This window comes from Dromaius novaehollandiae, chromosome 1 (genome assembly GCF_036370855.1).
Source record: "Dromaius novaehollandiae isolate bDroNov1 chromosome 1, bDroNov1.hap1, whole genome shotgun sequence".
Classification (NCBI taxonomy): Eukaryota; Metazoa; Chordata; class Aves; order Casuariiformes; family Dromaiidae; genus Dromaius; species Dromaius novaehollandiae.
The window spans coordinates 13922761-13946540 of record NC_088098.1 but is presented as its reverse complement, the minus strand read 5'-3'; positions in this window follow the sequence as shown (position 1 = coordinate 13946540).

Here is a 23780-nt window from a genome sequence, read left to right as displayed (position 1 = left end):
TGATCACGCACCGTCTTTCTGGAAGACGTTCAGATGCCACGGCAATGGGCACAATAATTAGAGCAGGCCAGAGAAAACTGCAGACTAAACACAGCCTTCTGCTAGAGCCGTACGCTCAGGAGGTCTTGGCGGGCTGCGGTGCGCCGCACACGAGAGGAGCCCTTGGGGAAGGGCGACGGCCAGAGCCCGACGGGTGCCGCCGATGGGCACGCGCGAGCACGCACCACACAACATATCACGCTGCTTTCTTTCCTCCTAGACAGGCACAAAGCGCACAAGAGACAACAGAAAAATCTGCATGTTAGTTGAGCTGTCTGATAAAAATGCTCTAGCTGTCACTCAAACATCTCAGCGCTGCTTGGAGAATTGCTGGCTACGGACAGTGGTGCTGCCGAACCACTGTTGGGCGTCAGTGAATTGCAGGCAAAGTTCACTATAAGCTGTGTTAAATGCTTTTTCTTTCAGAAATGAGCACTTAGTTTGAGCATGGGCAGAGCAGCAAAAATGTTGTGTGACTTGCCCAGGTCTCAGGGCTGGTGCATGGAAGGAGCAGGAGGACCCGAAAGCCACATCCCTCCCTCCGGGTGGGAAAACAAAAGATTGAAAAGTGTTTCACTCGTTCAAAAGGCTGGTTTGTTTCATTTTATAGGTAACAATAATATTTTAATAATTCTAATTACAAGCAGTAATTATGCAGCTGGGCCAGATCAGTGTTGGAGTGCAAACACCTGTTTGTGTTTCCAGCTGTTCTCCACTGGAATTATTAATAAATACGTTGTATAGATATTTTACAGTCATTTTATGATCACCACCATTTTCTTTCTCATCTGTTCTGAAGCACATGCTTTACTGTAGAGTTTATTTAGACAGAGAAAGAAAGCGGGTGCTTGGGGAGTGATAGCATTTAGTATTTTCCCAGCTTTTCTTTCCTTTGTGTAATCACTTTTCACACCTGATGGGAACACAACATGAAAAGGAGACAGAGGTAGCTGATAATGAAACAACAGCTTAATTCAAATGGGTGAAGGAGGTTTATTAATTTCCAAATGAGAAAGGATGCCAAAAGTTGGCTGTAAATCTGAATGTCAAAATTACTCAGAGCTCAGTCTACCTCCGCGGCAGCAGCAGGCTTTCCGTGGAGCTTTATGACACTTACAGAGCTATTCGCAAATATTTCTAAGCAAAGGTTGCAATTACTTATTATCCTGTTTATTCCAGAAGTGCTCAGGGGCTGACTGAAAGCAGAGCCCCGTTGTGCTGGGCACTGCGCAAAGAAAGCCGCGGAGACAGCTGCTGCCTTGCTGGGCTTACCATGCTGCTATTCTGCTGAAACGCAATTTGAAATGTAGTGCAATTCTTCTGGCTCTTAACAAGAGGGGAAAATGTTATTTCTTGATCTGTGTCAGTTTGCTGGATGGGTTTAGGACAAGCAAATACAAATGAAGCTATATATTTTAATATATTTGGAACAAATGCTTAGATAAAACCAGCAACTGGCATAAAAGTCACAACTCCTTTCAGGCTGAAATCACCCAGTAGGGTAGGTGAAACGCGGAGGTGACGGGGAGGGACGGTGATGTTAAACGGGGTGCTGTGTGGCCAGGAGACGGCGGCTGCCAAGCCCCGCTCTGCGTGCTGGGACACAGCAGCGCTCCCACGCTGTCCCGAGCACAGTCGCCGGCAGCGGAGCCCAGCTAAAGCTTTTAGCAGAGCCTCAACTCCAGGTGACACATTCTGCACCCACTGGGAAAACTGGAGGAACGACCTAGTTTAGGATCCTGAAAGGACAGACAAGCACTGTGTGGGATTTTCAAAAGCAGTTCAGAAACAGCTGAACATTGCAGGGGTACCTTCCTGTATCAGGGAATCATGAATCCCCACCTACCTATACAAAAGGTGATCTTCTAATAGCAAAGAACTCCTTACTTTTTCCTCTGAACAGCTCTGGAGCATAGACTCTCCATGCTCAAAAGGGTAAGCAGACAGGCTTTTGTCCTAAAAGGTTAAAAAAAATAAAGGAAGGAAAAAAAAAGAAAAAAAAGATTCCAAAGGTTTTTTTATTATACAATTTCAGGCACAACTGGCCGAGGGAGCTGCTGAGGTCTCGCTACCTGAATGCTGCATTTCTTTAATTGAAGAGAGAAAGGAACCAAACCTCCACCATCCTAATAGCTTTTTAATAGCATTTCCTCATCTGCATTCTTTGAATTCACCATACACCATCACTTTTTTCACCTTTGCTTTTCTATTTACGTTGTGTTTAGGGACAATTTGTTATGACTGACCAAAAGAGATGACAGAGAGAGCCCTAATGAGCTCTAAAAGGGGCTTGGGGCCGGGAAGCCAGGTGGCTTGGCTGGGTCTCAGGGTGATCACACATATTTGCGGCATTGCTTCTTGCGTCCATCTCTTGGGATCAGAGCAAGGCGAAGGCAGCTACCACACAGCTAATAACTTTGGCTCCCAGCACGGCATCAACTGAGGGCACCGCAGAGCGCCTGGCCAGGCTGCATCTCCAAGCAAAGGGCACGGAGCCGCCGGCCCCTGCGAGCACCAGCCTCGACATTCAGCAGTTGGACTAGATGTCAAAATCAGTTACTGAATCTGAACTTTTCTTGTAGGAAAGACAATCAGCATCCCTACCTCAGCAATGCAGTGTGCCTTGGACTCAGACACAGTGATCTTTGCACCTCAGACTTTCCCTAACTTTTAGCAGACCCATGGAGACAGACTGATGGAGACAGGCTGACAGTGGTATGCAATCCAGGAAAAAAATTATTGCAAAACTCTGTTCTGGTTAATAGGCATCTAAACATATTTGGCAGAAGCATTTGAATGTCCATCAGATTGCAGGAGGAAAGCGCTGAAATAGTCTAATCACCTGGGGAAACAGCTCTGTGCAGAGCTGGCTGTGTACACAAGGCAATAATGCAAATCACTGCTAACTGCTTTAGTGCCTGTCCCTGGCGGATCTCCTGCCCCAACAAGCAGGCGAGGCATCAGCTGTGCCCCGTGCTCTGGCATCTGAGGTCCAGAGCACAGAGCAGGAATGAAGTTTGCTTGCTGGAAGCCAGGGACTGGTGGGTAGGACACCTGAGAGGAGTCAGGCGAGCGGTGTGCTGGCTCCGCCTCTGCCGTGAGCGGCCCCATAGCCGCAGCTAAACCATTCGTCTTTTCCGATCCTTCAGCAAGAATGACACTTAGGGCAAATGAGTACCCATATTGATCAGGAGCCTACAAGAAAGGCAATTTTTAGAGTGATGAAACTCATTGCAAAACATTACTTTTTATTGCCTCTTAAAATATCTACCAATGACATGATATCATGGTATGACTTCTTAAAATATCTCCAAGTACAACTTCTGGCACCACAGTGACCCCGGCATGTTTTTCACGAAGCAGAATTTTCTTCAGCAACTTTCTGTTTTGTATCAGTTTGTCACAAAATGTTGAGCATGTGTTGTTTAATGTCAAGCAGAAGCACAACTTGGCGATTGCTTATGCTCATTCCCCATTTCCCTTCACATCAAACCTGCTCATTTCCTGAGCGAGTGTTCCCTTCGCCCATGTGTTTGCGATAAGCACTGAACAAAACCTATCTGTTGTTACAATGCCTCTTGGAGAAAAACAACGCAATTACAATTTTATGACTAATGAATTTCAAATGACCCCAGGAGAAGTTCCTGGCAGCATCAAAAGGAAAACGAGGGTGTGTGGTGACTTTTTCTTTAGCTGCCTTTGCAAAGTGTGCTGGGATAAATCCTCTAGCAGAGGTATTGTCTCCTTTGGGGCTGTGAAGAAGACATGCTAAACGTTCACTTCATCTTTAATAGAGATGGAAACTTTTCCCAGGTAGTGGATTTCACATGTATAATACTTGCTGGTAGCCACCAGAAGCTATGATTTCTGTACTTGTGAGATTTCTCTGTTTTTCTTCCTCCAGAATAAGAGAAAATAAAAATGAATTGACTTTGCAAGATCCAGGAACACAAGCATCTGTGACACTGGTGAAAGATAAGATCTAAATAAAACCTTCTCAAAACTGGAGCGGAATAATCATGACAAGCGATGATTTTTGCTTTCTAATAGCACATGGCAGCTGGATTAAGACATCAGGTCACCCATGCCTGGAGACTCAAGTCTTTCATTTCCTAAAGTCCAACTGGCAGCAAGTGCCTCTGTTTGAATTATTTTGATGAGTATTAAGCCTTGTGGCATGCAGTAAATATCCTTTTTGCAAATGCAAGTCACATTCTTTACCCACCAAAATATTCAAACCTCATTTCTGATAGTCTGCAAAGTGTACTGGAGGTGGCTTTGAATCAGGTGACAAATTTATCTTCCAGAAACATCTGTGCTTAAATTGCCCACTAAGGTACCTCATACTGCTTCCTATCCAACAGCTTCTGCAAATTGCTTTCTTGCACTGAAAACCAAAACCACAAAAACTCTGATTAGTCTAAATCCAAATGAGATTGTGAAAACACATTCTGCAAAATGACAATTAGGCAGTAGAGTTTTATTTATAGTTGTGAAATAAACATCAGCTAATCATCACCACAAGCCCCAATTTCTAACCTCAGTTTAGGTGAGATTTCAGCTGCCTAATTCATTATCAGCTTTCAGCAATGCCTGTTCATCAACAGCAGTCATTTCACTTTAGACAAAATACAATGCATGTGATACGGCTGTAATTAAATCATACTCCTGGGAAGAGATAATAGTGAATTATAAGATGTCTTGAGAAATGATAATAATTACTCTGTGGGGGTTCTTTTCTATTAGAGTTTAAATACTTTTAAGACTTCATAGAAAAGACTTAATTTGAAAGAACTGCTAAAGATGAAAGTAAACAAAAGCTAAGTGCTGTTAGTCCTATCTGTCCCACACATCTCTGGCAGTATTTTTCAGCAATTTTGCTTCCACTTTAGCCCCAAAAGGGTAGCTGCTTGCCTTCAGAAACCACTGTATTATTCACCAAAATTCCAGGTAGTCACCTAAATATATTCAATTAATTATGGATTGAGAGCTGCTATGCAGATCAGAAATTTGGCAAAGCCAAGAACACTCAGCTAAAGGGAGAAACTCCACTGGAGACTTCCTTGGGAGTCTGATCCCTCAAAGGGTGATCTGAAATAAAGAGAGTGATCCAGAACATGGAATATACAGAGCTTTGGAAATGGAAGCAGAGGACAAACCTACTGTCTCCTTATAAAACTGGTACTATTCCAACCTGGGGAAAGGCTGAGACTTGTCTTGAGTTGCAGTTTTGCGGAACAGTGCTGGATCTCGAAGAGTCATGCATGTGCCTCCTTACAATCCTGGTTTGCTTTATTGGTTGGGCAACAAGAAGAAAATAGGTCTGCAATGTTTGAGAAGAAAATCTCTCATTCAGCCTTAAAGTACCGCTTCATCCTGATTGGAGAAGGTGACATCGCATTACTCAGTCCTCAGCTCTGCCTAAGACAAAAAGAGGGGAGCTGGGTGACGGAACAGCTCCTGTGCTCAGCCCTTCAGCAGGGATTGTGGTGTAGGCCTACTCCATCGATCCTACTGATCGCAGGGGGTTCATTTGCTCTTAGTTTTGTCCAAAGCAAAACTGGATGCTTAAGGAATTGTCATTTTATGAATATTATATAAGCTATTCATACTGATGCCATTTATGCAATAGTCTAATATATGGTAACTGCATTAGACTCTCATGAGTTTTAAAATATTTCATTAAAAGGGTATCATGTAGGTGACAAAGATTAGATGGGTGTCTTTCGTCAGTGTTTATTGGGATGAATTTGAGATGTTCAGGTCTTACCACAGCTCATTCGATTCTTTATATAGAGTTTTTTTCTGGTGGAGAAATCACACTCAGCTGTTTCAAAGGACTAGAGCCCTTCTCATACTTGCCGCCTTCTGCTTGTCTGGTACGATGGGCAACTTTTGAGAGTTATTGCGGAACTCTTGGACAAGCACTTTGTGATCCTGATGATTTGCTACCACTAATTCTGCCAGTTTATTTTAAAACCACCTCAATTAGCGTTTCGATGAAAGACAATTCCCCAGTAAAAAAAAAAAGGTTCGTATATGGGAACCTCACCATCCTCTTCCGTAGTGAACTCTGATGCAAAGGATTCATTTTGCTCCTCTGCCATGTTGTTATTCACCCTGAGTGAAAGCCCTTTTATATTCTGATTATCCATCAAACCCTCTAATTCTTTGGCTGGCAAAGGCAAACGCTAAAAACAAGTTATCACGTGGACATGAGTAAGTGAAGAAGAAGCATTGCTCAGATTATTTGCTTTCCAGCTTTATGAATTACTGTGTTTTTGTGGGACACTGTACATAATTTAACTGCATTTTAGACCTATAGAGACCTGTTAAGCAGCTGAAAATGATACCATTTCTTTATGAAGAATTTAACTCACCTGACACCCTTTCATAACAAATACAAATGAAAAGCATGAAATAAAATATAATTGAGCCCAAACAGGTGAGAATAGTGAATAGTGAAGTGATAAAAATTCCCTGCCACGGGAATTTCAGGGATATGAAAGAAATATGGTGCCCCTTCTTTGGAGGCTCTTCTCAGGACACAAGCGTTTTGCAGATTGCATTCCTCTGATGATAGAGAAGCATTTCACAGAGCTGGCAGCCGTGCTGCTGCCGGCTTATTAATGTTGCATGATAATAGATCAACTCTGAGTCACGAGCATTGTTGCACAGGTTTAACTCTGTGCAGTTTTCCAGTGCCCAACATGTTTCAATGCTAGCACTCACTACGGCATAACGCTTTCCCAGTTGCCAAGTAACAGGCACCAAGCAAGTCCCCATGCGTGAGAAACGACAAAGCAAGAGGCAGTGTCTATCACAACCAGGGCAACAGCCAAATGCCAGCTTACTTGCCCTGTGAGCGTCTGGAGGCTGACGGCAGATCTGTGTGCACCAGTGATGCTAAAGGGCATTTAAGGTCCTGCTTCACTCTGAAACCACAGCAGGACATGGTGGTCTTCTGATAACTCTGAGGAGAGACACACAGATCAAGCACTGTCAGCGATACAGAGCCGCATGCTTATGCCGGGCTCTGCTGACTCGCTGGGAATGTTCTGCTCTTAAAGAGTTCTCTATTGCCTTCTAAGAAAGATTAAAAAATAAAATAAAAGTTAGTAGTGCTGTTATCTAGGCTTATGTATCATTCCAAATTGCCAGGCCATTTTTCAGTATTTAGAGGGTTATGCATTATTTTATCAACATTTTTCTAAAATCCCACAAAATTTATTTGCACTGGATGGAGGTGATCAGGGGCTGGCAATACAGGAGAACAGTGACATGTTTTAAATTCTGAGGAGATGAACAGCAAGTGCCTTTACTCCTTAGAGCCACACTAGAAAAGAAGCAGGAAAGTACTGGCATAGCAAAAGCCAGATGGCTCTGGAAGCGCACCAGCATGCACAAATGCGGAGGTTCATTTCTCCCATTGCATAGGCCTGTGCATTTAATGACTGTATTTAGGAGCACAGGTATCAAAATGCAGACAGAAACCCTTTGCTTGAATATTTCTGACTCAGGAAACATCAAAAGAAAACCTGATCAAAGAGGCATAGATAAATGTCTGTAATATTACCTTGACTGATCTCCTTCTGCACCTCCGACATACACATTACATGCCACCTGAGTGCACCCCTGTGCCTTGAGCAGATCTAATGTATATTCATATACACTTGCAGATTCTCAGATCTTATTTTTCCCTAATATTTCTCCATTAAATATCTATTTATTCCAACCAGCATTCAGGTTGCATTTGTTATTCTTGAAAAATCCCTGGATTAGCAGAACACAGGATGGAAAAGCCTTGTTGCCTGCGTGCTCTCAGCAGAATAGGTTTTCCCCAGTGTCTGCCATGCACATGCTACAAGAATGGGTTGCTCATTCATTCGTTTAATCGCCTGTTAACTGGGCTTGCTACCTAGGATCTTGACTTTGCCATGGGGAAAAAGGGGCCCTGTGGTCTCCTGAGGCTGCTTGCAATTTAGCAGTCCCCAGGGCTAACCCGTGCCTGCCGCTTGGACTCACCCTTGCCCCAGGGGAGGCAAAACTGAAAATGAATGCCGAGCCTTTTTCCCTGTCTGCAATACTCTAATAAATCAGTTAGGGCCGCAGATGGGAAAGTCTGCACGCTGTTGAGGAGCCCCGTGCTAAACCAAAGCCAGAGGCAGGCATATGTCATGCAGCTGCTTCCCTTCAGCAGTTGGTGGGGAGCTGGGGACCGCTGGGACACTCTCAACAGCTTTAATACGTGAGGGAAAGTTCACATTTCACCTAGTGTACCCATCGTTAGCAGGGTCGGTCCTGGCTTCTCACAGACTCCTCCTGCACTCATGTAAATGACGTCTCCGCTAGAGCACCGGAGAGGTGCCAAAGCCTGTCTCTTTGAATCACTGCGTGGTCCAGTCGCTGGGCAAGTTTTGTCAGAAAACATCCCCGTCGGCGCTGCTCTCCCACTAACCGCTCCTGCCCAGGCGAGCTGCCTTCCCCGAGGATTGTCCCAGAGCTGCGGCGGGGCGCGCCCCGCGTGGGAGCCTCGCTGGCACCGGCTCTGACGAGACCCTGGGGACCAGCCTCGCTTTGCAGATTGCTTGAGCATTTCGTCGTTTGCTCTGGGTGTGATTAATGCTCCCTCCCCTCCGCGTTTCTGCCCGTACCTGTCTTCCCTCAGCAGGAGGCAAGACGAACAGTCCGGGAAAGGTGTTTCTGTTTGCATGGCCACACTGACTGGCTCCAAGATACACAGGCTGTCACTCAAGGTGATCGCTGGCTGAAAAACCCGCTATTGAGCCCATTTCGGGGACCCTGTTCTATGCCACCACGCAGGTCTGTCTCCAGCGGTGGTGTTACAAGACAACCCTGGGAAGCTCAGAAAGAATGTTTAAACTAGGTAGATTAGGATAACTTCTATCTCTATTTTCTGAAAAGAAGCATTCTTTAATCAAGGGCATCCTAGAACTGCTAAAGCCCTAAAAGAAACATTAAATCAAAATGTTTTATTTCTAGGTATGTATTGCCAATTTGGCAAAAGAATAGCAGGTCCATGTATCCCTAACTGAAGACCTTGGGACTTGAACTGTAAATTATTGAACTGAAGCTGTCTAGAGGTAGCCACTTAGATAAAACTTGCTTAGCATGAGTAGCTAAATTTGCTGAAGCCTTAGGCCGCACTCCTAGTTCAGTGAGAAAGGGCCCCAGAGCTGGTGCAAGCTGGAAAGATAAGGGAGTTACAAGCAGTTTACACTCCTGTGCCTCACACTCCGAAAGGGAGGATGTCAAGGCTTTGAAATAAGGCCTGCTTGGGTGCCAGGACCTTGGGAAAGAAAGCCCCCTCTCACTGCTGAAACAGTGTTAATTAGGGGGTCTGGACTATCTCCCCCTCATCAGGACCTTGGGAGATAACACCTACTGTCACTGCTGGGGCAGTGTTCATTGCTGGAATTACCATCACCTCCTCAGGACCTTGAGAGACAGGGGTGGGACCTGGGGAATGAAGAAATCACTAACCAATCAATGTAAAAGGGAAAGTTGCAAACCTGGTAATTTGGTTGTATAAATGCTACTTGAAAAGTTGGAGGGGTGTGCCTGATTTGTGGGAAACCACCGAGCACCCAGGCTTGCGCAACTCTGAAATAAATAAGCAAATGTCTCTCCTGAGTGTGTAATTATTGGTTTATTGCACACCGGGAAACGAATCCGCTTTTCGGGCAACAGTGGCTGTGGTTCAGCCAGGGCACATGCTGCGGTGACACTGGCCATGGCGGGCCCATGGCTCTGCCCTTGCTCTTCCACACCCATCGGGAGCAATCAAGGATTACACCTTTTTGCAAGGTCTGCACACTGGGTAGCTTGGCCCCCAGCCATAGCAGCTGGCCAAAGTGTCTCAAGATTGCCCAGGTTTTGACAACCAAAGCCAAGAAAAATTGCTTTGGTCTCTGATTCCAGCTGGCAGCATTTGGGCAGCTCCACAGCGGAGGTGGGCATTGGGCAAGGCTTTGCTCCTCACCTTCTGCCCCAGGGCGTTACGGAGATTTCCAGCCCAGTTCTCTGCTGAGCATCACCTCTTCACAGCAGCCAAGGGAGCGCTAATGTGTCCTCACCAGTAGCAACCTCATTTTAATTAGAAGGTGAATATTAATCAAAAATCAAAGTCTGAACTCCCTAGCTCCAAAATTCCACCGTTTCCCAGGTTTAAATTCCTATTTTAATCTTCTCTCACACCAGATAATGGAATTTCAGCCAGGCAGTGGCAGCGTCTTTTTATTTCTGTTGCAAAGTTCCTGGAACAGTTTCAGAAGCTGTGAAAATAATCACACTAGGCATTAACTCAAGAGCCGGCAGCTAGCTCCATAGGTAGGCAGCTGGCTCCGCTACCTCCATGGATGCGGGAACGTGGCCCAGCAGCCAAGGGTGGGAGAAATCTGTATCCAAATCCCGCTCAGCTTGTAGTCCCTGTGTGATCGAGGCACATTTTATCTCACCTGCCTGAGATGGAGTTTTCCCATCCATCAGATGAGGATAAATGACATTTTTACAAATGTTCTGCTACATGCACATAAATAGCGCTCAGCATTTCTGGCCCTCTCCCTGCACTTGATTAACATGTGCTTTAATCACTGCATTAATACTTGTTTTGTTGTTTCACTCCTACTCTCCAATGTCTTTACGGACTGTCCTCCTGCAATAATATCTTTCAAAATTAGCTTTTCAAAACAAAGCTCCCCACTTTTTAGGGGAGGCACGGATCATTTTGCCTGTTTGTGCAGTTGTTTCCCACCCACCTGACTGCCTGTTCTTCAGGCCTTCAGCAAATTGTTAAAACTGCGCAATACAGGCTGAGCACATTTCTTCAACATGCTGCACTCACAATGAGGGCTATTTATCAAGTGTACAAGATTCAAAACTGCAAGACCCTGAATTTCAGAGTCATTTGCAGCGTCAGAAGCTGCTAATGGCCCATAAAATTTAGCAACTTCTCCATAAGCTGCTGGTTAATGAAAAATCGGTTAAATTGTTCACAGGTCAGTTGGCACAGTGCCCTCTGATTCACTGGAAGCTTTGCCTGGCAAAGGTTACGTTAACTGCACGCATGAAGCAAAGAGAGCGGTCAGAAGGGCTTGCCAGACCCTGCGGCGTCTCCTCTCGGGACTGAAGGTCTGCGTGGCACTCGGCTCGGGTCCCCGAGGAGCCTCCGGTCGCCTCCAGTGGCAGAAGGGCCTCCCTGGGCACAGCCGGCCAAACCTGCTTGCACCTCGGCCAGTTCAGAAGTTACAATAATGGAAGTTAAAACCGTTTACAAACAGCCAAGCAGCCCAAGCCATGGCATGGGAACCAGCTACTGTCTGCAGCTCGCTGTGCTCTGCCAGCAGCGAACGCATCTCCGTCAGAGCAGCGAGCTGTCTCAGGCGCTGCCCAGGCGCAGGTGCTCGAGTTGCCGATGCCGCTACCAGGATTAAAGCCAGGCTGCGAGGCAGCAGAGAAGCTCAGTTTAGCGAGGCAGTTATGTCTGTCGACATGAAAACACACCCCGGCAGTGAAGCCCCGTTCTGCTCTTTAATTGAAACCATAAGGCAGAACCGAGTTTCCTCTCTCCGGGAAAGCTGCGCATGGAGCAGCGGAGACAGCCGCTGGCTGAGCATCCCCACAGCACTTGGGGGATGGAGGCCGAGAAGAAGGGACGTCGCAGCACTTAGCTGGCCTCCCGCAGAGTGTACATTTGCCTTTTACTGCCCCTGCTGCTGCTGCTGCTGCTGCCGCCTCTCACACTGGCTGCTGCTTTAACTTGCGGCAGCTCTGCAGAAAACGCCTGCTGCCCCGCGTTCAGATGCAACGGTCCGGGTGCAATGCAGAGCGAGGATTTGGCGTGCAAGGCGAGGAAGCGGTCTGGTGTCAGCACAAATTAATGCCACTCACCACACTGACATTGTGAGGCCTCAACTGTCAGTGCTGGCATTTACGATGCTGTGCAGTTTAACTAATTAGGCACTCGCAGCCCAGCCAGTGCAGCCCATCCATCTTACAAATGCTGGATGTTTTTGCACTGGCATATGCTACAATAATGAGAATCAGTGTTGCTAATGACTTTACCCTGCCCATTTTTTAGTCACCTTTGCTAATGCACATCATGCTGGGAATGCACATAGAAGAAAACGGTGGCTTTGAAATGCCCAGGGTGTATTTCTGCAGGACAAACCCTGGATATCCCTCTCTCCGGCCTGTCTGGAGCACTGTGGAATAGGAGCTGCTAGTCCAAAAGAAGCTATGCAACTCTGGGAAAGCAATTGCTACTAGAACAGATATAGGCACTAGAACAGATAAGATTTGTCAAGTCAAAGCCCTTAAATATGTTGCACTGAATCTCCTCAGACTCATTCTTTTTTTCCCTAGGGCAAGCTTTCAAGCTTTTGCTGCTGCTGAGCAGCTGCCCCCTTTTTCTCACACCAGCCTGCAAGTTAAAAATGCCTTCTTTCCCCAGCCGAGAGTGCACACAGTTATGTCAGGCTCCTGCGATGGCTAGCTTTCGGCTTTAGTGGCTAGGAAAAGGAGCAGATGCCCTGCAGCAGGAAAAGAAAGAGAGATCCTTCCTTCATGTTCAAAAGCACCACCGAGGCCTCAAGAGATTCACCAGATGTTCTGATTAAGGCAGTTCAATTGCAGTGCTTAAAAGCCGGTTCCACCTGCTCCCTGCAATCTCCTCTCTGTGGGCAAGAGAGCTCTAATTAAAAATTCCCTCCTGCTGCGACAGCTCCTCCCTCACCTTTCCAGAAATTGGCATCGTACAGACACCCCCCAGGGACTGCTCGACAGAGGATGACTCCTCTCCTTTTTGTTTTTTCCTCCCCCACAGTGGAAATCAAAATGGATGGGGTTTGAAGGCCAGTCCGTGTAGGACAGGAAAGCTCCTTCCCCAAGCTCTCCTTCCAGCACTGGCCAGCAGTCAAAGCCCCCCCCCCCCCCCCCCCCCAACCTCAGCTCGCCTGTGCCCTCAAGCCTTTCGGCAGCCACGAACCCATGAAAACGCACCTGCACTCAGCTCATAGGAGGAAGCCCGAACCCTCATAACCCTTTAACATCCAATTTGCAATCTCACTTGCCAGCACTGAGACAGCTTCACAACAGTGAGCACGTCACAGCGAAGTACCATGGTGCGGTCATGCCTTGCACAGCTCTTCAGAGCCAGAGGTCCTGGTCTAGCTGTCCTCTTCAGGGCTGCCTTTGGAGGGAGGCGCCGGATTGCTGAAGGCACCAAAATGTGACCTGAGAGCAGGGGAGGTACAAAACCTGGCATGAAACGTGCTGATACAAAGCTCAGGGTACTCCTGCCTTGTTGGTGACTTCCCTGCTCTGGCAAGAAAAGCTGTAGCCCTTCCATCCTGAGCAGCCCCCCAGCTCCCAGGTATACGTAGATATTGGGGGTCCTACCATTGCTCCTGCCCCTCTTGCTATGGTGAAAAGCGTTTGTGTCTTGCTGACACCCACGGACGTTTACCCTGGCTCAGATCAGGCGGGGAGCCCTCCCTGTAACTCCTTTCATGCTCACGTTCCCTTTTTTAGCATATTCCAGTGGAAATGCGACCCTGGTTTGTTTTACAGATGTCCTGGAGGTCCTGGCTCTTTGCCTCTGAGGATCCCTCTCTCGCCGCCGAGTGGGCTGCAGCAGGACCAGTGAAACACCAACCCTGCCCTTGCATCTTCCCGCTGGCACAAGTTGCAGTGGGGCAGAGCCGCCATCCCCGCCATCCCCACCATCCGCGCGGCGCTGGAGGAGGTGGTGGCTGCAAACTGCTCCAGCGCAGCGTTGCCCTCTTCAGACAGTGGGTCACGTACGCCCTCCCTCCCCCTTAACCTGCGCTTGCTGAGACGTTGTGTTGCTGTCCACGAGAGCGCCAACACTGCAGACCTCTCCTTTGGCTGAGCCTCCATTTCCTTGCATTGCGCTGATGAATTTCTGTGAGCTGCACCCAGGCTGCTGGCTGCAGCCTCGCGCTGCTCCGAAAAGGCCAAGCTGGAAACCTTCTTAAGTGAATCCTCAGCTGATAAGTGCTATTCAGATGATGAGATTAATATTTTCCCTATTTTGGAATCACTCAAGCATGCAGGTGGATATATGCCCATTTAGCATCTTCTTGAGTGGTAAATACGCTTTTCCCCCGCAGGGGTTTCTGCCTTTCAGCCCTCGCAGAGTCGCTAGGTGCATGCCTCTTATTTCACTGCCACACAACGCCTAGGAGCCGATCCCCATAGTAACAGGGCAGCGATGCATGAATTTCAAACCGCAGCAGGTCTGAGCACTGCAGCACTCAGTGTAGGTACATACTCAGTGTCAGGGGATATGTGCCCAAACATATATAAAAGCAACCTGTGCTTGCTCAGCACATACAGTCTGTGCACAGGTCAGGTGAATGCTGGTGCAAATGTGAGCCCTGCATGTACAGAGTCTGTACACGTGCCATGGCCCGTCAGGGTAAAAATGACTGACTGAGGAATCAGACATCCATCATTCAAGAGACTGTTCAGTCAAACACGCCTAGCACAGCCCTAAAATGATCAGAGGATGATTTCCCAAGTTGTGTTGTTCAAACAGTTTATATTTGCATATTTTTATCAAAGAATATAACCCTTTAAAACGGGATCCAGCGTAGCCCTGACAATTTGCATGGCAGGGCTACAAAACTGTGCGACTAGCACCACTTACTGGCAAAGCTACAGACAAAGACATTTAACAAAGTTATTTTAACACAAGCTTCTAGCACAGTAGACTGAACACAAATCTTAACACTAGTGTTTGTATATAACAAACAAATGTAGAACATCAACTCTCCTCTTCCCTGCTGAAAAAAGATTAAGAAAAAAAAAAAAAAAAAAAAAAAAAAAAGGAAGCAATTTCCCTCTAAAGCAGCCTCCAGCCAGCTTCCAGTAGCTAGCGTTTCTTGCAAGAAACAGCAATATGCTTTGGCTCAATCTGCCATATCCGTGTGTGCTGGTGACACCTCTCCTTTCAATCTCTCCTCTACTGCAGTGGGTGCAAGGCGTCTGCACCTTTTCTCTCTATTCATCAAAAGGGTATATCACTCATATGCGTATATACTTATTTATGTGTGTTTGCGCATCTGCCAGGACTTTGGATGTGCAGCTCTGTCCATCATTTTTAAAACGGAGAAAATGAACCTCATTTGGAGGCATTGCCCTCCCCTGAGATATCCTTCATGCTTGCTCAGTTGACACAAGGCTCTGCAGGTCCCTCTTGTGAGGGAGATGCCTTCAAAATCATTCATGTTCCTGTAATCATGGCCAGCATGTAACAGGCAACAGCTTTTCTTCTTAACAGAGGCTCCTCACAGGCACCCTCTAAGCTGTCTCCTGCTTTGGTAGCTGTGATTTATCTGGGAAACAAGGAATCTGTTCGGAGGCAGCGATGTCTTCAACTCACAGGCCCCTCTACTGCACTACATTGCATTGCTGGCCTTGCTTTACAAACATATTTTTTCCACCCCCGTGCTGTTTATATTAGACTCATTTTTTTTAAATTCAAAATCCCAGAGAAACAGAAAAGAAAGAAATGTTTAAGTTTCTTGAAAGCTCATGCTTAGGACAGAACTTACGCCAGTTTTGAAAGCTTTTTGGAAGCAGCTGGACATCCCATCTCAGCCCACCATCCATACGGGTGACAGCTAGCTCACTGCTCTCACGGGTGGCTAGGACCCCAAAGCCCTGCTCCCGCTGGCCAGGCAGGGCTTCAGTGAAGGGGCGAGTTTCACTTGGTTCATTCTCCGAATGGAGAAGGGTTTTAGGTGCCTGACCTCCAATGAATATGAAAAGCTCACATGTTAGAGCCATGTCGATTAGAAGGATCATGTTGAAAAGGAAGATACGTTAATTAGTTACACTGGCAGCCTCTTTAATTAGGCATTGCTGAGTACCTTCAGTCTTTGTGATCTTTAACATTCTTAGCTCGTTGTACTTTATTTACATATTTTTTGGACATGTACGTAATTCCTAATCAACACTAGAGTTTACTCCAGCTATTTCAAGATGTCACATACTGTAGATCTTCAGAAGTGTTTACTGGATGCCTGCTGAATTTCAATTACTCCTTTAATCAGTCTGGAAAACCTGTGTCCCTTTTTGGGGTGCAGGAACACCCATCAGAGGCATCCGGGAGAAGGTAACCCAGTTTTCGTAAGGTTTCAGCATGGAAGCAAATGAAAGATGCTTATAAAATGAAAGCTTTCAGAAGACACTTCTGTCAGGAATTTTAAAAAGAGAATTTGCCTGCAGGGAAATTCATCTGACAGCAGGCTGTCAAAGGCGCATCCCCACCAGGGTGGTCTGCCAGAGAGCCGAATAGCATGGATTGTGTTGGGATTTAAGGTGACCCAGGCAAATGCTATGTTTCTTAAAAGGAAGTGGAAGCTTTTATAACCTAATGGAAGAGCAGATGTTTGTATACCCAATGTGAGCCACAAGGGTTTAATGATAAATCTTAACGAGGAGGAACCTGAGGAAATAAGGGGTGCTCCTCTGGTTTTGCATCATTCCCTTGCATTAAACTAAGCTATCCTTTTAAGAAAGGACCATGTGGTTTTTTTTGTAGCTGTCTTCCTCCTCTACATCAGTTTGGCCAAAGTCATTTTTGTTAATGCCTCCACCCTGAAATGCAGTTTCTCTCTGCTCAGTTTCTATTTCCTACTTGTAGAGGCAGCAGAGGGGATATTTTGCAGGGGACAGTCCTACAGAGACAGAGAAATGGAAGAGAGGACTAGAATACTATGTCTCCTCTCTGCCTAGCTTCCCTGATCCTTACAAAACTCTGTTTTATCTTGCCTAGCTTTCTCTGACCTATTTGCCCCAATGCTATCTGTCAATGTAGTATTCTCTGGTCTTTACAGTTAATGATAGCTGTGATCAATATACAACAATAACGCCATCTTTCTGAAATGTCTGTGCTTTCTATTTCTCTAGACTTGCTGCCCCTGCTGTCTTGAGTGGGTTGAATTTAACCTTGCCTTTAGTAAGTGCTTATCTCTGCTGAGAGCAGGCCTGAGCTTATACCTTGCACTGCCTGGCTCCCACCCTTGCGCTAAGAGACAGTCATATAAATAAAATGGGTGAATATTTCTGTGCCACCTCTGCAGCTTAGAACACCCCTATTCAGAAGCACATTAACGAAGTCTGATGAACAGTCCTGCCAAACGCACCCTGGAATATCCTCAGATATAAGAGAAAGAATGAGGATATGAACAAGGTGTGCAAATGACAAATCCTGCCCACACATTTAGGCAAAATGGAGCTGGAAGGTCTGAACCTTGCAATCTGCCTCCTTCCCCTCTCCCTGTTGCTGGGGGGATGCCCTGCTTAGCACACAGAGGTAAGGGAGGCTGAACCCCCCAAGCCCCCCGCCATACACACACAGGTCTTAGTCAGCACCCACTGGGGCTGTGGTGCTACCTGAATAATCCTGCTGAAGCAGTTCTCCATCTCAAAGGCTGGGAAGCTGAGAAAAGACTCATAAAGTAAAAGCCATAAAGTAAAGTTCTTTACTGCAGCAAATCTTCTAAATTTTGTAAAAAGAAAAATGCCCAGGCTTCTCACATATGCACAGAGCTGCACCTGGCAGTCTCCTGGCAGAAAACAAAATATAGCTGCTTGGGACTGAGTCCTGTAAGGAAGGGGCCACCCTTTTATCTGAGTTTTTCTGCAGCGTCCAGCAGTTAGGAAGCTTGGTCTGTGCATGCAATGATAACACAACTAGGTAAATAATAGTGACAGGGGTATAAGAATGCTCCTTGTCCTTGGTGTATGGAGACATTAGGATGTGGCAGCTAACATGGTATTGCCTTTAATGAAGAGTGCTTCTCAGGCCTAGACTGGCTCTGTGAAGTGAAAGCAAGGCCTTGTTTGAATCACATACCTCTTTTATCAGAAACCCCAAAATCTGGGGTAGCAAAGTCCAAGTATTACAGCTGAGTGCTCACTCCGAGCCATCACTACCCTCTGAGAGGGAGCTAGGTACTGGGTTCTGCTTCGATTTCCTCACTAAAGTGAAAATTCTTCACCTGGTGGAAGTCTTTGAAGGATCATGGCAGAGATTCGTGTCTCTGCATATCCTTCCCTCTGGAGAAGGGAGGGACACATCTCCCACATTGTCTGGAGGCAAGCGTGACATCCTGCAGAGATTTTCCATGGACTAAAAGATGAAGAAAGGGGAAGGGGATGGAAGAAGGGCAAATCATTCCTGACCAACCTGATTGCCTCTTTGCTGAAATGTCTAGCTCTGTGGATAAGGGGATTGGACCAACAGGAACTCATGAAGTTTAGCACAGACGAGTGCAAAGTCCTAGGATGAAATAACCCCGTGAAACCTTGCAGGCGGGGAACTGACTGAGCAGGCAGCAGCTCTGCAGAAAAGGACCTTGGGGTGTTGGTGGACAACAGGTCTTACGCGAGTCAGCAGTGTGCCCTTGAGGCAAGGAAGGCCAACTGGGCTGCATTAGCACAAGTGTAGCCAGCAGGTCGAAGGAAGTGAGTATTTCCCTCTACTTAGTAGAAATGAGGCCACATCTGGAATACTCTGTCCAATTTTCATCCCCTACCTCAGTGTAAGAGAAATTCTGATAAACTGGAGCAAGTCCAGCATAGGGCCACTGAGATGGTTAAAGGGCTGGAGTATATGGTCTATGAGAGGATGCTGATGAAGCTGGGTAGATCAGCCTTAAGAAGAATAGGCTGGGGGGGATTGAATTGCTGTCCACTACTGTCTGAAGTGGAAGTGCTGTCTTCCACCACCACAGAGGAGACAAAACCAGACTCCTCTCAGAGACACAGAATGAAAAGACAAGAGGCATTGTCACAGGCTGCAGCAAGGAAAATGACAACTTGACATAAGGAAGAAATTTACAGTGAGAGTAGTTATGCACTGGAACAGGATGCCCAAAGTGGTTGTGGAGTCTCCATCCCTGGAGATGTTCAAAACTCAGCTAGGCAAGGCCCTGAGCTACCTGCTCCACTTTGATACTTGTCCTACTCTGAGACTAGACACCTCCAGAAGACCCTTCCCCTAAATTATTCTATCATTATATGATTTCACAAACTGATTTCCCCTTCCCATTAGAAATAATTATTGAATCAATTGATATGACAGGCATTTAGCATCTGAGGATTGGCTTCCCTTCACAGGGTGACAGCACCCTAACAGAGAAGGCAGTCTTTGCATTGCTAGGCTTCCGTACAACTTAATCTCCCACTACACAGTACCACTCTGTCTTCACTATTATGTGCCACTAAATATAAATTTGTGTGAAAATGATATACAGCAGTGAACTTGGAAATATACCTTCTCTCCCATAAAGTCTACACATGACACTCATTATTACAAGAGTTATATATGAAGAAGACAGTAAAACATTCTCCAGACAGATGAACTATACAGGTTGTCCTGCGTAGCCAAAGTATCATTCAGTTGGTTATCAGCATATGGTTATTCAGCTGGTTATCAGCACTACAACCTTGGAACCTCAGCTGACAAAAAATATGTCGTACTGTAGCATATATAAAGCCCAGCTGCCTAGTTTTCCTTTACATTCCAGTGCTCATAATTGTCAGTGGAGGGAATTGTCACTGGAGAAAATTAACCAGCTCTATCAGGATTAGAACCATTATTTTAACATGTAGAGTTGCGTATTTTAGAGTGTACGCTAATTAATAGGATAATGCTAAATGGAAGAGCTTTTCTTTTCACAGGAACCCAGACCTCAGAAAGCAGTTTAGCTGCCCAAGCCCTTACTAGCTGGTTTCTTCAGTGATACCACACTGCTGACTGTTTTTCCTTAAGGAAAATGAAATCAGTGACATAGGGTCAAATTGCTTCAAGAGAAGATGGTGTTGAACTACAACTGTCTGTAGTAATCTCATTTCTCTGGCATTTATTTTCTTAGAAATGTTTGTCCTTCTTGGTTACTCGATCATGTGTATTAAAAGAAGAAAGCTCCCCAATGAAAGGTAAGCTTTCCGGAGGGGATGGGGTTTTTCCCCACTAATCCTGGCCAAGAGCAAAATCACCTGAGCTCCATAGGCACGAGTTTAAGGGCTATTCCTCTGCAGAAGGAAACCCAGGCAGTCCTTCTCTAAGGGCACAAGGTCCCATCTACTCTCTGGGAGATTTGCTTAACATTACCTTTGAAATGAGTAAAAGACTTTAAACTGTCGATGCCAAAGGTACTAAATCAAGGAAGAGGACTGTTGCTTTGCAGCAGCTGCTAAGCACAGAGGTTTTATGGTCTGTGAAAATGTTGTCTGTAGTGGGAAACAGAATGTTTTGCTTGCTTGTTGTATTCTCCACCCACATCACTTCCATTGAAAGCTGCCTTCTGTAACTGGGGTGACGGCCCATCTCATCTGCCTTCACTGCCTGCTGGGGGCTCATTCCCACCGTGCCGTATTTCCTCCATCCCGGTTGGTAACTTCAGCACACTTTTAAAATTGGGGGTAGGTATCAGGGGAGTTCTTTCTGTAGCTGAAACAACAAATCCTTCCACAAGTGGATGCTTATCTTGTGCAAATCATGAAGTATCCCTTCTGTTAGTGCTATGAGAGAGGGTGAATACGAGTGCAGTTGTTGCCATAGGGGCACAGTGATGAATTCATATGTTGCTATAAAAGTCTTCAGCACCTGGGGCAGCTAAGATAGGTGGCTCCAAGAGAAGGAATGCATTTACTATCTGAAATGCAATATGAAGCAATATGGTCAGATAAGTCAGTGCCCTAATCACATTACTGTGTGCTAGAGCTGCTGAGGAGTTATTTAAAATGACTTGAGATTGCAGCTGAGAAAAGCAGCTCTGGAGGAGTAGCCTGGGGAAGAGACTCTGTGTCACAGCTGTCAACCTTGTCCTCTTCTAGAGGGAGAAAAATAGAAATAACCCCCTGAAATAAACACAGCAGCCAGGCGAGTCTGTCTGTAGGACTAATGTGACCTGCATGCCACCACCTGTGCGGTGACCAGCCACCTTCGCCCTCCCCGGTGCCATGGGCGCAGTGCGGAGGTTTGCGGTAGGAGCTGTTGGCTGGAAATGCCTGGGTCCGCAGCGGGCGCCAGCAGCCCCTCGGGAAGGCCGGGCTCCGGGAAAGGAGCCACGCTGCGGCTACCTGAGCAATGCAGTTTTCTCACCACCAATTACTATTCTCTGGGCTTCTCAACCATAAAGAGTTGTGCCAGCAACTCCGCTAAAGCTGGCACTAAGTAGCAGGAATTCAACGCGTTCCCTTGGCTGTGCGGAGAGGGAGGATATTCTTTAGTTAAGGGAAACTCAGTTCTTGGCATTAGGTCTTGTATCTGTTCCATGTGTGACCAAGGGCAGACTTTTAGCAGCAACTTTGGGCCTCAGTTTCACCATTTCTGAAACAGGTGACAATATTTTTGACATCAAGATGCTAAATGTCTATGTGAGTGTTACAGCTTTGAGATCTTCAGATGAGAGGGAAAAGAAAGATGTTATTTTTATTAGGACTTCAGTTTCACTGTAAAGACCTTGTAAAACAGGCACCAGGAAAGTATTATGATGAATATTTGCTTTCTAGGTGTTACCTTACAGAGTAATTTTGCTGTCTGACAGTGCTGATACATATGAATCTTCACTATTCAAGGATGGATAACTGTGAATGTCCTAAGCTAGCTAGGAGTTTTGGATTGCTCCTGCTCATTCCCCTCAATACAAAGACATGTGCAAGCCTATATTTTTCCTGGGACATTATTGAAAGGGTGAATCAAGGACAGATTATTCAGCTAGTATTATTTACTAATAGTAATTCAAGCTCCCCACTGCCCCAAAAGAGGTGTTGTACTGCCTCCAATTGCTCCAGCACTTCAGCAACACCACCTTGCAACTGGAGATTAATGAATCCCTTCCCGTACACACAAAAAGCTGTGATACAATCTGTGCTGCTCGGGGTGTTCTGGCTCAGCAAGGGCACAAGGATTTGAGCTATCTGGGTGAGCAGCGGGCTCTGGATTATGTCAGTATAATGTGGTATTTCTAATAGTGTGTTTTTATCCGTTTTATAATATTCTCAGTGCATGGCTTACTTCTTTCACTCCCTGTAAATCCTAGAGGGGTGCAAAATGAAAGGAGCAAGTAAATTATTTACACACAGATATATCGTTAAGAGTGAAATTAATGAGAACATTAAGGACAGGAAAACTCAGAGACACTGAAGGAGAACCTCCTGTTACTGAAATTTGATTTGATTGTTAGTCTCCCCAAGGGAGTCTCCTGAAGGCGGCACTGGCAACTCCATCCCTCGAGACTGAAAACTTGAGAGCTGCTGGAAAAATACTTTTTATACAATACTTCTATACTGTGGGGGGAGTGATGCATTGACCTCTGGGGGATGTGTGCACCCCTGCTCCAGGGCAGTCGCAGGTGTAGCTGTGTCCCCCCGGGGGCCCAGCAGGAGCCCGGAGGGAGAGGGCACCTGGCGCCCTGGGGCTCCTCTCTGCAGCCTGGTGGGATGTGTCTGGTGGCAACCCAGATGGAGCTGCCAGCACTTTGGGGCTGACCCGACTGAGAAGTTTCCCTATACAGATTCCAGCTTCGAGGTGTTCTCAGAGGATTTGGGATTGAACAAAAACTGAATTCCACAAGTGCTTTCCTGAGCTGCAATAGGTGAGGAGCCAGCCCCCCAAAATAACTCAACCACTGCCATTCAATGCATCGCTGGTCCGGGTGAGATATCGAGTCACCATTGACACATTTTTAGGACAGCACACTGCCCACTGGTTATTTCCCAATGAATTATATTTCCTACAGGATCCCCAGTAGTCACAGTACACAGTTTTTAAGGTGGTTATTTCAATTCCGGGGTGATCTTTATGTTGCTGCTAGAAAGCAGGAGGAAACAGACTATGCAGTACATTTTTCCTTGCAACTCAGAAATATCGGTTAACTGGTGAATACCATAGAACTAGTTATATATTGAAAGCCTGACTATTGCTTTTGATGGAAATTTGTAAGAAAGAAGTAAGTTTGCCAGCCCTTAAAAACTGTGAATGTAGGAAAAAATAATACCAAAGGTATTGTTTTCATATATTCCCATGCAACTATCATATGCTGATAAAATACACACTAAACAAGTTAAATAGCTTATCACTAAAGCAATCCCATAATCTTCACCCAGCATTCATAGTAAATGTATGCTTAAACGGATTCCTACAGCTTCTTTGCCAGCAAAATTAGCCTCCTCTCTTTGCAGCCAGCTGGCACCCCGTCCTTCCAGTGGCAACGCTGATGTGCTAAGCAGAGAGGTTAGTGCAGCCTGTATTCGGCTGCTGGCAGTGCAGGAGGTTTCTGAGAAGTGGCTGCAGTTCGGACTCTGTTATTGATCCACAGCACCGTTAGGTCAGGTGAAAAGGTGAAAGCTGATGCTCCTGCGTCCTGTGCTCCCCTGGCTGTCAGGCATGCGTGTGCCTTGGGTGCTTGGGCACCATGGGATGCCTCTCCTTGCTCATGCTGCCCATCTGCGTGCGAGGCAACAGAGCACCCAACCTGGACTGACGACACAGTGTAGTCCTCCAAAGCCAACCCTGACACTTCATGTAAAGCCTTTGCCTTCTGCAATGTGTATGATGAGTCTACGGTCATGTGTGCACACCCATCTATATTTTTAAGAATGTGCCATCAAATATTGGGAAGCACTTATGCAGCCATGTAATTCAATTCAGAGCAACTCATTTCTGAATGGAAAATACA